Source organism: Octopus sinensis, linkage group LG26 (genome assembly GCF_006345805.1).
Source record: "Octopus sinensis linkage group LG26, ASM634580v1, whole genome shotgun sequence".
In the NCBI taxonomy this organism is placed as follows: domain Eukaryota; kingdom Metazoa; phylum Mollusca; class Cephalopoda; order Octopoda; family Octopodidae; genus Octopus; species Octopus sinensis.
This window is the reverse complement of record NC_043022.1, coordinates 3116573-3126572: the sequence shown is the minus strand read 5'-3', so window position 1 is coordinate 3126572 and position 10000 is coordinate 3116573. Positions and strand designations below refer to the sequence as shown.

General features: G+C 43.1%; 1 long non-coding RNA gene across 1 annotated transcript in view; it reads left to right on the top strand.

Moving 5' to 3' along the window:
• The window catches only part of LOC118767970, a 14693-nt gene that overhangs the window by 981 nt on the left and 3712 nt on the right, over positions 1–10000 (top strand). Inside the window, exon 2 of the long non-coding RNA XR_005003889.1 lies at positions 7268–7357. This is a non-coding gene — a long non-coding RNA (uncharacterized LOC118767970). The remainder of the gene's footprint in view (positions 1–7267; positions 7358–10000) is intronic.

The window sequence follows — 10000 nt, the reverse complement described above, 5'->3', positions numbered from 1 at the left end:
GTGTGTGTCTCTCTCTCTTCTCCATCGCTCAACTCGATGACATGAACAAGAGAGAGAGAGAAAAAGAGAAAGTTAGCATTGTTTTATTTCTCTCTCATTCTCTCTTTCTTTCTCTCTCTCTCTCTCCTTCTCTCTACCTGTCTATCACTTGCTTGTTGGTCGGTGATAGTAATTATTATGTCCAAATTGTATGCCGAGAGCGTGTGTGTGTGTATGTATATATATATATATATATATATATATATTATATATATATATATATATATATATATATATTATATGTATGTATAACTCTTTACTTGTAGGTTGTTGTTGTTGTTGCTGTTATTATTATTATTATTATTACCTGTTATGCTCGCCTCTCCTTCCCTTTTTAAAAGGTTGATCTTTTTGCATAATTTAATTTGATTTTGTAACGGTATTCTGTCAGAAGAGGAGGGGGTGCGTCTGTGTGCGTGAGTGCGAGAGAGAAAATGTGTGTGTGTGTGTGTGTGTGTGTTTAATGATGCTGGTGATTATGTGCAATTAGCAGCTTGTGCAAATCTGTTCGGTGTTTCGGTCTACACGTGCTCACAGGTAAACGTGGAAGGAAAGAGAGAGAGAGAGAGAGATAAGAAAGAATGACAGAGAAAATACATAGAGAAAGAGATGGGGAAAAGAAGAAAGTAATGCGGATTAAGAGAGAGAGAGAACGAAAGAGCGAGAGAGGGAAGGCAAGTCTCTGGTCTTCTCGCATTTCGAATCCCATTTAGGATGTTCAAATGAATTAAATAATCTCCAGTAATTAGACTTGGTTTTAGCAACGACCTCCCCCCGTCCTGTACTTTTAACAAACGGCGGAGCGGACTTGAGCGACGGTTTGAACTCAGAACGTAGCTTGTTAACGGTTTTCAAATTTTTCCAAAAGGTTGGCAATTTGGAGCGAAGGGGTTAATTCGATTACATCGACCCCCCAGTGCTCAACTGGTGTTTATTTCATTGACCCCGAATGAATGAGAGGCGATGTTGACCGCGGGATTTGAACTCAGAACGTAGCTTGTCAACGGTTTTCAAATTTTTCCAAAAGGTTGGCAATTTGGAGCGAAGGGGTTAATTCGATTACATCGACCCCCCAGTGCTCAACTGGTGTTTATTTCATTGACCCCCGAATGAATGAAAGGCGATGTCGACCGCGGGATTTGAACTCAGAACGTAAAGAACCGAAAAAGCGCTGCTGAGCATTTTGTTCGACGCTCAAACAATTGTACTAGCTCACCGCTTCGACAGTGTCATTATAGTGATTTCAAGTGGAGGCGCAATGGCCCAGTGGTTAGGGCAGCGGACTCGCGGTCGTAGGATCGCGGTTTCGATTCCAAGACTGGGCGTTGTGAGTGTTTATTGAGCGAAAACACTTAAAAGCCCCACGAGGCACCGGCAGGGGATGGTGGTGATCCCTGCTGTACTCTTTCGCCACAACTTTCTCTCACTCTTACTTCCTGTTTCTGTTGTACCTGTATTTCAAAGGGCCGGCCTTGTCACTCTCTGTGTCACGCTGAATATCCCCGAGAACTACGTTAAGGGTACACGTGTCTGTGGAGTGCTCAGCCACTTACACGTTAATTTCACGAGCAGGCTGTTCCGTTGATCGGATCAACCGGAACTCTTGTCGTCGGAACCGACGGAGTGCTTCCATCCATAGTGATTTCAAATTTTGGCACAAGGCCAGCAATTTCGGGAGGAGTAAGTTGATTACATCGACCCCAGTGTTTAACTGGTACTTAATTTATCGATCCTGAAAGGATGAAAGGCAAAGTGAATCTTGGCGGAATTTGAACTCAGAACATAACGACGGACGAAATGTCGCTAAGCATTTCGTCCGGCGTGCAAACGATTCTGCCAACTCAACGCCTTAGAATTTAACTAAATAATCCTTTCTACTAAAGGCACAAGGCCTGCAATTTTAGGGGGTGGGGACTAGTCGATTACATCGACTCCAATGCCTAACTAGTACTTACTTTATCAACCCCGAAAGGATGAAAGGCAAAGTAATAATAATAATAATCCTTTCTACTAAAGGTACAAGGTTCAAAATTTTGGGGCAGGGAGCCAGTCGATTAGATTGTCCCCAGTATGCAACTGGTACTTAATTTATCGACCCCGAAAAGATGAAAGGCAAAGTCGACCTCGGCGGAATTTGAACTCAGAACGTAGAGACGAAAGAAATACCTATTTCTTTACTACCCACAAGGGGCTAAACACAGAGAGGACAAACAAGGACAGACGAACGGATTAAGTCGATTACATCGACTCCAGTGCGTAACTGGTACTTATTTAATCGACCCCAAAATGATGAAAGGCAAAGTCGACCTCGGCGAAATTTGAACTCAGAACGTAACGGCAGACGAAATACCTATTTCTTTACTACCCACAAGGGGCTAAACATAGAGGGGACAAACATGGACAGACATAGGTATTAAGTCGATTATATCGACCCCAGTGCTTAACTGGTACTTAATTTATCGACCCCGAAAGGATGAAAGGCAAAGTCGACCTCGGCGCAATTTGAACTCACAACGTAACGGCAGCCGAAATACCGCAAAGCATTTCTCCCGGCGTGCTAACGATTCTGCCAGCTCACCGCCTTAAAAGGTAACTAAATAACGCCAGGTATTTTTTGTTCGACGCTCTAACGAGTGCACCGATCCACAGGAGCCTAGGAGAACCAAATGTAAGGGCCGAAGAATACTGGAAGGAGAAATTGTAAGGGACAGAAAAAAAAACAGGGAGGGGGGTCCGTGAGTGTGGGTAGGATGAGGTGAGGGTATGTATATTTTTTATCTTTTACTTGTTCCAGTGATTAGTCTGTGGCCATGCTGGGGCACTGCCTTGAAGAATTTTAAGTGAATGAATTACCCCAGTCCTTATTTTTTTAAAGCATTATTCTATCGGTCACTTAGGCCAAAACTGCTGGGTTACAGGAACGTAAACGTACCAACACCGGTTGTCAAGCAGCGGTTTCACACACACACACAGACACATATATATACACGTGCACACGCACACACACACACGCATACATATATATATATACATACACGTGCACACACACAAACATACATATATATATATACATACACGTACACACAAACATACATATATATATATATATATACATACACGTACACACACACACACGCATACATACATACATATATATATATATATATATACATACACGTGCACACACACACACACACAAACATGACAAGCTTCTTTCAGTTTCCTTCAGTCAAATCCACTCAGAAGGCTTTGGTCGGCCCAGGATTATCGTAAAAGACGTTCAAGATGCCAGGCAAAACAAATTTGAACCTGGAATGATGAGCTTGTGAAGCCAGCCTCTTTACCACACAGCCACGCCAGCGCCTATTACATCGCCGCAGATTTTATCTTAATTTATAATTGTTTAAAACTTTCAACCAAAATTTTCACTGTAATCAGAAAATGGGATTATTGCTGTTGTTGTGGAGGCGCAATGGCCCAGTGGTTAGGGCATCGGACTCGCGGTCGTAGGATCGCGGTTTCGATTCCCAGACCGAGCGTTGTGAGTGTTTACTGAGCGAAAACACCTAAAAAGCTGCACGAGGCTCCGGCAGGGGATGGTGGTGATCCCTGCTGTACTCTTTCGCCACAACTTTCTCTCACTCTTACTTCCTGTTTCTGTTGTACCTGTATTTCAAGGGGCCGGCCTTGTCACTCTCTGTGTCATGCTGAATATCCCCGAGAACTACGTTAAGGGTACACGTGTCTGTGGAGTGCTCAGCCACTTACACGTTAATTTCACGAGCAGGCTGTTCCGTTGATTCGGATCAACCGGAACCCTCGTCGTCGTAACCGACGGAGTGCTTCCATCCATCTCCATGACAACATAATCTATTTTGCGTCCATGTTTTTTTCTCTTTCTAAAATGAAATATGTTTAGGGGTTGCAAACCCTGGGTCCCACCCCCTTTTTTTTTTTTTACAAACAAGGTTTGATTTTTTTCTTTTCAATCAGAATAGCAAAACAAACAGGAATGATAGTAGCAGCATTTCGTCGGTCTTAACGTTCTGAGTTCAAATGCCGCTGAGGTCGACTTTGCCTTTCAGCCTTCCGGGGTCGATAAGTTAGGTACCAGTGAAGCTCTGGGGTTGGTATAATCGCCTAGTACCCACCTCTCAAAATTTCTAGCTTTGTGCCTATAGTAAAAAGGATTATTATTATTATTATTATTATTATTATTATTATTCCTGGGGTTTCAGGGAAATCTCGGACAGAGGGGTTTCTCAGTTATCCCTAGCCGTCTCCCTGTTTCAGAAGGGTCACATCTCTATCATCTTCCCTGCCGCTTTTTTTTAAATCTTTGTATGCTATGCATACAAAGGCGCAGGAGTGGCTGTGTGGTAAGTAGCTTGTTTACCAACCACATGGTTCCGGGTTCAGTCCCACTGCGTGGCACATTGGGCAAGTGTCTTCTACTATAGCCTCGGGCCAACCAAAGGCTTGTGAGTGGATTTGGTAGACGGAAACTGAAGAGAAGCCCGTCGTATATATATATATATGCGTGTATGTGTTTGTCCCCCTAGCATTGCTTGACAACCAATGCTGGTGTGTTTATGTCCCCGTTACTTAGCGGTTCGGCAAAAGAGACCGATAGAATAAGTACTGGGCTTACAAAAAAGAATAAGTCCCAGGGTTGAGTTGCTCGATTGAAGGCGGTGCTCCAGCATGGCCACAGTCAAATGACTGAAACAAATAAAAGAGAAAAGAAAGAGAGATATGTCCCCTTCCTTTTCAGTGTATTCCTTTCTTTCTTTCTTTCATTTTTTTTTTATCATTTCATTATATGTAAACCCCAACACGTTATGTCTGTCTTTGTATTGTCCTCCTTGTTCTTTGCCCTTGAGGCAAATAAATGAAATCACTATTAGCTCTGCTATCGCAATGGTGGAGGTATTGTTTTCAATTGCGTTTGTTTGTCCATGGACAAGATATCTCAAGATCCGCTGAATGGATTCGGATGAAACTTCCAGGGATGTTTGGCCTTGTAACTGGCACAAACTGATTAGATTTTGGGATCAATCCAGTACCGGACAAAGATTCTGAATTATTTTTCCGTTTTTTGTTTTTTTACTTAATTATTGAGAGTGGTTTGGTTCATTTTTAGTATTCTCATTTGTGAGAGCAGTTGAGTTTATTTCAGATATTCTCATTTTAAAAATCATCTCCGGCTGATCCTTGAGAGGACATTAATATTGCCTTGGCAGAGGTTTGCACTCTCTAAGTGCTCTTGTTTTACTTATAATAATAATAATAATAATAATAATGAAATTATTGTATACAGTGCTCAGGTGCACCACAACTTGTCAGAAAGTGCATATAAAGTACATGCAGTAATGTAGAAATGTCTGGAAAGCGAACAATGTATGAGTCAGATACATGCTTGCGTGTGTATGGAGGGGAGAAAATCAAGTGTAGTGTTGGCGAATCTCAGGAAGCATGGAAGTTTTGAAGGATGCAGTGCTCCGACAACTAACAACTTCTTCTTCTTATTATTATTCTTATTATTATTATAAATATTGCGGCGAGCTGGCAGAATCGTTAGAGCGCTGGACGAAATGCTTATTGGCATTTCGCCCGTCTTTACGTCCTGAGTTCAAATTTGGCGGAGGTCGACTTTGCCTTTCATCCTTTCGAGATCGCTAAATTAAGTACCAGTTACGCACTGGGGTCGATATAATCGACTAGTCCCCACCCCACAAATCTGAGGCCTTGTGCCTCCAGTAGAAAGGACTATCATTATTATATTATTATTATTCTCTTTTGTTCTTTTACTTGTTTCAGTCATTTGACTGTGGCCATGCTGGAGCACCGCCTTTAGTCGAGCAACTCAACCCCGGGACTTATTCTTTGTAAGCCCAGTACTTATTCTATCGGTCTCTTTTGCCGAACCGCTAAGTGACGGGGACGTAAACACACCAGCATCGGTTGTCAAGCAATGCTAGGGGGACAAACACAGACACACAAACTTATATATATATACATATATACGACAGGCTTCTTTCAGTTTCCGTCTACCAAATCCACTCACAAGGCATTGGTCGGCCCGAGGCTATAGCAGAAGGCACTTGCCCAAGATGCCACGCAGTGGGACTGAACCCGGAACCATGTGGTTGGGTAGCAAGCTACTTACCACACAGCCACTCCTGCGCCTTATTATTATTATTATTATGACATTACTACATCAATCAAATCAGATAGGTCCAATAATAGAAAAGTAATGTTTCAAAGTCCGCCCAGAAATGTTTCTACGTACGTTTCGGCGATGATGTTTTTCGGCAGGATGTTTAAAGTGTTTCCATTGCCCGGCAAAATGCGTGGGGCAGGAGGAAGGCACTTGCACCCCTGCACGCCCTTTTCCCCAAGCCTGTGGTAAGATAGGAGTTACCGTATATAGGGGGATTTGTGCATGGCAGCTCCCAGTTTGATGAGAGCCACACACGAAACGGCTCTTGATACACTCCTATCACTTTCTGTTGATTAAGACCAATTTTTTAGAAAAGTATATTCACTCATATGCCCATGGGCATATAACGTAGTGGTTAAGAGCACGGGCAACTAACCCCAAGATTCCGAGTTCGATTCCAGGCAGTGACCTGAATAATAACAACAACAATAACATAGAAAAATACCTTAGGAATGAGAACCCAGGTTCGAAATTTACCCAAGACACCTGATGAAGGCTGGAGGGTATATCAGCCAAAACGTTGTATTAACAACAAACAAGATGAGAACAAATATCCGTCAAATGTAAATAATGTAAATAATGCACATAATTCCTCATCTCTTAAATATAGAACTGTATATTCACTCATATTTTAAGTTCTCTTTCTCCCATTTGCTTTACTAAACAGGTGAGTTGTTATATATAATTCAAATTTACAGAAAACAAAAGACGAAAACAGATGTAGGATCAACAAGCAGGTGTATTAGTTTAACACTTGGGAAGAATGGAAGAGACTTTTACGTTTCGAACCTATGCTCTTCGACAGAAAGGATTTTTTTAAAAATGGAGAGAGAAAAAGAAAATGTGTAGAGATTAACGGTTCAACATAATAAAAATATATACAGGGTGGGCCAGAGAGGAGAGACGTTTTTGAAATGGCTATTACTCAGCCCCAAGGGGAAGGGGAATATGTCCGACAAATACCATTCAGTCAGTGGTGTCTTAGTATTTTTTTTGTCTTTTCAGATCAAGCTATGGTGCCGTGAACGATGAAGCATCGAGTGTTTGCCTACAGCAGTTACGTGAAGAATAACGAGTCTGTCACAGCAGTTCAGCGTGAGTTTCGGCGCTATTTCAACCTTCACCGAACTCGGGTTGTTCCCACCTGTAACACAATCTTACGTTGGGTGAATGCACTTCGTACATGAGGTACACTGGAGTGGAAGCACTCCATCGGTTACGACGACGAGGGTTCCGGTTGATCCGATCAATGGAACAGCCTGCTCGTGAAATTAACGTGTAAGTGGCTGAGCACTCCACAGACACGTGTACCCTTAACGTAGTTCTCGGGGATATTCACCGTGACACAGAGAGTGACAAGGCTGGCCCCTTGAAATACAGGTACAACTGAAACAGGAAGTAAGAGTGAGAGAAAGTTGTGGTGAAAGAGTACAGCAGGGATCACCACCATCCCCTGCCGGAGCCTCGTGGAGCTTTAGGTGTTTCCGCTCAATAAACACTCACAAAAGCCCGGTCTGGGAATCGAAACCGCGATCCTACGACCGAGAGTCCGCTGCCCTAACCACTGGGCCATTGCGCCTCCACATGAGATACACTAATGAATAGGTGACCGGTGGGAGCGCCATGAACGGTACGGACGACACCGGAAAATGTGGAACGTGTCAGACAAGCTTTCAGAAATGCATCAAAGAAAACGGACACCACATGATGGATGGATGGTGTTCTCCACGCTTGACTTTGGACAAATGCTAATTCAATACGAACACATTGATGTCAATACAATTTGTTTGCAGCTGAAATGATTTTGTGAATTTTTCAAAAACGTCCGTCCCCTCTGCCCCACCCTATATCTGTGTGTATGTGTGAAGAGAGAGAGAGAGAGAGAGGGTGCATTCCAGAAGTTTTGAGACCTTTTTGGGAGAAGTAATTATAACTACTAAATTATCATAAATTTGCATATACTCTTACTCTTTTACTCTTTTATATGTTTCAGTCATTTGACTGCGGCCATGCTGGAGCACCGCCTTTAGACGAGCAAATCGACCCTGGGACTTATTCTTTGTAAGCCCAGTACTTATTCTATTGGTCTCTTTTGCCGAACAGCGAAGTGCATTACTGTACATCGAATAAGCTAAGCTGCCATCTTTTTCATTATTCCCGATTGAAGAAGACGGATGTAACAACACTTACTCTTTTACTTGTTTCAGTCATTTGACTGTGGCCATGCTGGAGCACCGCCTTTTCAACACATCCTACTAAACACCACTTGTCACAGCCGACCAGTTTGCGGAATGCAGTCAGTGCTGAAGACAATTTGGAAACCTGCTTTACAATAAAGTTTTGGGCTAAACGGGGCAAAAAAAAAAAGCTACAGAAACTTTTTTATAGGCGCAGGAGTGGCTGTGTGGTAAGTAGCTTGCTTACCAACCACATGGTTCCGGGTTCAGTCCCACTGCGTGTCATCTTGGGCAAGTGTCTTCTGCTATAGCCCCGGGCCGACCAATGCCTTGCGAGTGGATTTGGTAGACGGAAACTGAAAGAAGCCCGTCATATATATGTATATATATATGTGTGTATGTGTGTGTGTGTGTTTGTGTGCGTTTGTCCCCCTAGCATTGCTTGACAACCGATGCTGGTGTGTTTACGACCCCGTCACTTAGCAGTTTGGCAAAAAGAGACCGATAGAATAAGTACTGGGCTTCCAAAGAATAAGTCCCGGGGTCGATTTGCTCGACTAAAGGCGGCGCTCCAGCATGGCCGCAGTCAAATGACTGAAACAAGTAAAAGAGTAAAGAGTAAACTAATGAAATGCTCCTGACTGGTTGTAGATTGATTCGTGTGAGCCGAGAGCATTGGTTTCTCGATAAAACGAGGCCGGGCGAAGCAAGTCCACCGGCAAACTCATGATAATTTCCTTTTTTGACAGCAAAGGGGATTATCTACATCCAAAGGGATAATCTAAATCGATTGGAATACCTATTTCTTTATTACCCACAAGGGGCTAAACACAGAGGGGACAAACAAGGACAGACATAGGTATTAAGTTGATTACATCGACCCCAGTGCGTAACTGGTACTTAATTTATCGACCCCGAAAGGATGAAAGGCAAAGTCGACCTCGGCGGAACTTGAACTCAGAACACAGCGGCAGACGAAATACCGCAAAGCATTTCGCCCGGCGTGCTAACGTTTCTGCCAGCTCGCCGCCTTGGAATACCTCGATTGGAATACCTCTCGGCAGACAATCAATTGTAAGAGTATACTTTGTGTAGGGTTTTGAGGGAGTTCAGGAAGAGATTTCGTCACAAAAAAGCCAGCATGCCTGAACCAGGACAAAACACCTGGTAAACAATTCCGTCCTGGTAACCAAACTCCTCGACTGAGATGGTCATCAAAAATGTCTCTCACTTTTTCTAAAGTCCAGAACCTTGCTCCAAGGGTGCTGGACACTGTCGCTTTGGACGACTTCCACGAGGCCTTCATGAGGTGGCTGGAACGCTACAAGTGCATTGAAGCCAGAAGATCCTACATTGAAGAACGTGCCTTTATATATATATATAAACAGTAACTGCTGCTAGGACAGCCACAGGTTACTACTACTACGACCAACAATCACTACTGTTGCTACCATTGGAACACAAGGTAACAAAAAAGCGGTTCCTTTTGATACCAGCAAGAAACAATAATGGACTTCTTCACTACACTCAACTGTAATATAGCGATTATACCAACTACCGA